This window comes from Melozone crissalis, unplaced genomic scaffold (genome assembly GCF_028551555.1).
Source record: "Melozone crissalis strain CALT ecotype California unplaced genomic scaffold, PUWL_Pcris_2 ptg000033l_1, whole genome shotgun sequence".
Classification (NCBI taxonomy): Eukaryota; Metazoa; Chordata; class Aves; order Passeriformes; family Passerellidae; genus Melozone; species Melozone crissalis.
The window spans coordinates 15,497,595-15,503,199 of NW_026535811.1; the positions used below are offsets into that span (position 1 = coordinate 15,497,595).

The 5,605-nt window shown below is 49.3% G+C and overlaps 1 pseudogene; it reads left to right on the forward strand.

Moving 5' to 3' along the window:
• Nucleotides 1-3,103: 3,103 nt before the first annotated feature.
• On the forward strand, nucleotides 3,104-5,307 carry LOC128940422 (splicing factor Cactin-like; annotated as a pseudogene).
• The last annotated feature ends 298 nt before the right edge of the window (nucleotides 5,308-5,605 follow it).

Genomic DNA, 5,605 nt, shown 5'->3' on the forward strand with positions numbered 1-5,605 from the left:
ATCCTTACATTTGCTCACAACACTCATTTAGTGAGCACACACTCTGTCCCTGTAGGGACAGAGGAACTTGCTGCCAGCCTGGAATTGGGGTAGACACCATTTGCTTACTACTGATCCCTCCTGCAGCACTAAAACAGCTGACTGCTGCTTCAGAGAAGCTGACATTTACATGGTAGCTGTTCTGGTTTGAAAACAAAACCAGTGAGAGACTCCAAGTCAGAAATGCAATTTATTAGGAAAAGGGAAAAAAAAACCCAAAATACATACAAAAATACAAAAGAAAAACCACTGACAGAGTCAGAATACAACCTGACACCCTGCTAGTTAGGGCAGTGGTAGCAGTCCAGATGAAATGGACTTGTTGAAGTGGTGATCCTGTAGAAATCACCTGGTAGCTCTTGACCTCTGGAAAACTAGTGGATAAGGGCTGCCTGTTCCATCCCAAACCCCAGATTATATCCAGGTGGGGATGCTTAGCTCCTCTCCCCTGGGCAGACATCTCACAATGGGCTGATATTGTTCTGAGTCATGCCTGGGTCCTTGATTACCCATTGAACAGAAATGGCTCCCATGTGGAGTGATCTCTGACTCATGTGGCAAGGCATTGATGAGCCCATTAACAGGAGATAAAGAGAAAACAATGCCCCACCTGGTTTCAACAGCTCTTGAGGGTGGGAATAGAATACATCTTCATACTGTAACCTAGGACAGGAGCCTAATTCACCCTACAGTGAGGTCAACAGGGAAGCTTCTCCCTGTTAAAGTGGGATGAGGCCCCTCATTCCCTACTGTAAGTGCACTGTGATTTCCACAGCAAGTTCATGTCACTACCATGGGGACATCAGTCCATGACCTGGACTCAAGAATTAAGCCTGCTGAGCTTCATCAAGTCCAAATCCAGATGTTACAAAGCCAACAGTCAACAGCTCTGGCAGGGTTATTATTGCAAATCTCATGCTGTGACAGAGAGGACAAGAAGGGTAGCACACAAAAAGAGGTGCTCGTTCTCTCCTGCTGAGGGGTTTAAGCAGGCTGGCAGCTACAGGAAGCACCAAGGGGTCTCTCCTCTTGGTGTTCCACAGCCAGGAGATGGGATATTCACATGACAATCCCCTTCACCCCACTGCAAGGGGAACACAGCGCCCCAACAGCCTCCAAATCTGCTTTAGGTCCCCAGGCTCCAGTGCACACTTAGAGCATTAAAAGTCTGGGCCTTCTCCAGATCTGGAAAAGGAGAAACACTTTCTCCTCTTGGAGAGGAATTGGAGGCTACAGGGGGTGGAGAATGACGACAGACAAACATATCCATCACAGTTGATCACTGCTTTTGGAAAACAATACAGCATCATAAAAATATCTGTAAATATTTTAATAAGGCTTCTTTTACACTGAAAAAAAATTACTGCCTTTTTTTAAATACAGAGTAATGTTTTAAATGTTCTGAACTTACCAGGGACACTGTTGACTTTGGGATTTAATAGCTAATATAATATTAAGTACACATTTGCAGCTCATCAGGAGAAGCATACCCGCTGATCAGAAACATGATGTAAAAGAAGAGCTGCTGATGAACTGTGGTCATTTACCTCCTCAAATTTCCCCACTGACGCACATCATCAGAGCCCCTGCAAAGAGAGCCAAGGCTGTTTCCCCCGAATCAAATAGCAAGGGAGATGTTATTTGAGACATTTAACCAACTTGGGAGCATATGCCTTGCAGACTATCCCCAGTGAGGCATTCATTTTACCCCTGCCAGAGCTTTGCACCCTGGGATCCCCCTTCATGGCTAAGGCAGGGCATTAAGCTACAGTCCCATCAGCTACACATTACCAGAAAAAGAGAAACACTGATATTCCTCTTGGAGAAAAAAGTTAGCCAGCTAGTAACTATTAAAGTAAAAGTAATTTAAAAGATAAAACCCATATTTGACTCACTTATATGAAATCATCTAGAGTCATACATGAAAGGAAAAAAGTTTGCCGAAATGACCCCAGTTCTATGGGTCTGCTGGCAAAAAAACCACATTTGCTTGCAAACAATTTTACTCTATAGTAAGTTTGGGCATTTAGAGTTTGCAGTAATGGTTCTGGCAGTTCTCAGTCCATGACAGATTGGACAAAGGTCTGTAAATTTGGACAACATATAGTAAAAAAAAACCCACCCAAACACAGCTGGATGAATGCCTTGGTGTTACAGTCAGGTGTGCGGTGAGCCACAGCCTGCAGTGAGACAAAACTCAGAAACTGAATTTACAAATGTCTCAGGTTGCAAATGCAGGATGTGGCTGGGGTATGTATTCTATTGGCATCTGTTAGAAGTGAGGCAGTTATCTGCTGTTAATTGGGCCACCTGTTAAGACAATGTGGAACAGTTTTCTTTATCTCTTCCACAATCTCTTCCCTCTGGGGGCTCTCCAGGAAATATCTAGTGTTAATGTGCCATTGAGTGTCACTGCAAAACAGATAAAATTACAGCACCCCATTGGGAGATGCTCTGCCCAGAGGGAGGAGCCAAGCATTCCTACCTGGATATAATCTGAGATTTGGAACACCACAGCCAGCCTTTTCCCACTGGATTCCCTGAGGAGCAGCTGTTTTCTCCACTGGCTTCCCAGAAGAAGACCAGGCCCATTTACAACACCACTGGATCTTCAGAGGAAAATGACACCCTTCTACAAGATCACTGCTTCAACAGAACCACACCTGTCACTCCAGGAGCACTGCAGCCACCATTTAATGGGACTGCCAGCAACACTCTGACCCACAGGGTGTCAGGCCATATTCTAACTCTGTCAGTGTTGTTTTGTATTACTGTATTTTAATTTTTTCTAACAAAAACTATTATCCTTACTCCCATATTTTTGCCTGAGAGCCCCTTAATTTCAAAATTACAATAATTCAGAAGGAGAGGGTTTACATTTTCCATTTCAATAGAGGCTCCTATTTTCCTTAGCAAACACCTGTCTTTTCAAACTGAGACAACAAAGTGACAAAAGATTACAGCTATGACCAGCTGTGAGACAGCACAAAACAAGCTCAAACAAGAACCAGCCAGGGGAACAGGGCCCAAGCAGCAAGGCCCTGGAGCAGAGCTGCTGCTGCCAATGGGCTCCAGGCTGCGCAGCCCAGCCCAAGGCAGACACTCAGAGCAGGAAAGGGACCTGGACAAAGAACAGGACCATGAGCAGGGTCAGGGGCTCTTGCAGTCCGAGAGCTGTGGGCAGCTACACCACAGCCAGAGCAAGAGCTGGAGTCAGGGCCAGCACTAGGAGCCAAGCTTGGGCTCAGACTCCGGGGATGAGAAACAGAAATGGAAAAAGAAAAGAAGCTGCAGCCAGGACCAGCACCATAAGGACCAGAGGAAACAGTGCTCATGGTCCCAAGGCTGCTCCTCCAGCTCCAGCCTGGAGTGCGGGCGGGGCAGGGTAGCATGGAGCCAAGAGTGGCACCACAGAAGTGATGGACCCAAGTCCTCCATGTCCTCAATCAGCTCCCCAACCCCACCGTATCCCCAGGAGGAGCTGGGGCAGCAGCTGAGCCTGAGGGAAGAAGAGAAGAAACAGGCAGCTCCGCTGAAGGCCCTGGAGACACCCAAGGAGAAGCGAGCACAGAGGTTGGCCAAGAAGGAGGCCAAGGAGAGAAAGAAATGAAAGAAGATGGGCTGGGGTGAGGAGTACATGGGCCACACCAACACTCACAATCCTTCCAGGGACAATAACCTGCTGGGCACATTCATCTGGAGCAAGGGCCTGGAAAAGAAAGGGATCAGCCATCTGGATGAGAAGGACCTGAAGGAGAGGATCAAGCGAATCCAGGAGTACAATCACCTGGAGCTGCAGAAGGTGAAGCAGCTTCACCTGTAGCAGGAAAAAGCCATGCGGGAGCAGGAGCTGGAGATGCTGCAGCAAGAGAAAGAGGCAGAGCACTTCAAAACCTGGGAAGAGCAGGAGGACAACTTCCACTTGCAGCAGGCCGAGCTGCAGTCTAAGATCCAGATTCAGGATGGGAGGGCAAAACCCATTGATCTTCTGGCCAAGTACATCAGTGCAGAGGACGATGACCTGGCTGTGGAGATGCATGAGCCCTATACCTTCCTAAACGGCTTGACCATCTCTGACATGGAGGACCTGGTGGAGGACATCCAGGTGTACATGGAGCTGGAGCAAGGGAAGAACACAGACTTCTGGAGGGACGTGATCATCATCACAGAGGACGAGATAGCCAAGCTCCGCAAGCTGGAGGCCTCTAGCAAAGGAGGACCAGGGGAGCATCGTGATGGTGTCAATGCCTCAGTCAGCTCAGATGTTCAGGCTGTGTTTAAAGGGAAGACCTATAACCAGCTGCAACTGTACCAGGGCATTGAGAGCAATGGCCCAACCTGGACACCGGGTACTGGGAGAGCCTTCTGCAGCAGCTGAAGGCTGACATGGCTCAGGCCAGGTTACAGGAGCAGCACCAGGACATGCTACGTCAGAAGCTCTACAAGCTGAAGCAAGAGCAGGGTGTGGAGTGTGAACCGCTCTTGCCCATCATCAAGCAGGAGCCAGCTTCCCTCAGCAACAGGCTGGATCCTGAGGAGAGTCTCAAGGCACAGCCAGGGCCATCCTCAGAGCCAGAGCAGGACACAGGCCAAGGGAGAGACAGAGGCTGTGCTGATGGAGGAGGATCTGCTCCAGCAGAACCCAGATGATTACAATGTGGGCAAGTACAGCCCCTGGCTGCTGGGCCCCAACAAGCTGCCCTGTAATGCCCAGATGCTGGAGGCTGAGGAGGACACGCATCAGCTGCTGCTCCTGCGCCAGCAGCTCCAGGTGACAGGCAATGCTTCTGAGAACACCCACAACATCTTCTTCCATAAGGCTAAGGAGGGCATGGGCACGGACAAGGCGCATTTCAGCATGGAGATGCCGCTCACAGGCCAGGCCTATCTGCGGGCTGACAAGTACCAACCATGCAAACCCCGCTTCTTCAACCATGTGCACACAGGCTTCGAATGGAACAAGTACAACCAGACCCACTATGACATTGACAACCCCCCACCCAAGACCGTGCAGGGCTATAAGTTCAACATCTTCTACCCTGACCTCATTGACAAGCGCTCAGTGCCCAAGTACTTCCTGGAGGCCTGCCAGGACAGCAAGCACTTTGCCATCCTGTGCTTCCATGCCGGGCCACCCTATGAAGACATTGCCTTCAAGATTGCCAGCAGGGAGTGGGAGTATCCCACCGCAATGGCTTCTGCTGCCAGTTTGCCAATGGCATCTTCTAGCTCTGGTTCCACTTCAGGCGGTACCGGTACGGCTGGTGAGGGGCTGCTCAGTGCCCTCAGACCCCTGCCAGGGGTGGGCAGGGGGCACCATCTCACAGCACAGACACTGCTCCATGCACGGCCCCAAGGCCTGGCCCTGCACTGGGCATGTTCCTGAGGCTTCTCCCTGTCCTTGCACTTATCATGAAGGATCCCGAGACTCAGGTATAAATAAAATAGGGGTTGTTTTACCCATGAGATCTTTAAAAAAAGGTGATTTTTAAAGTTTTTACAGTTTTGGAGGAATTCAAAGCTGTTTGTGAACACCATGACACAGTTGCAATGCTGCTAGCTTTTA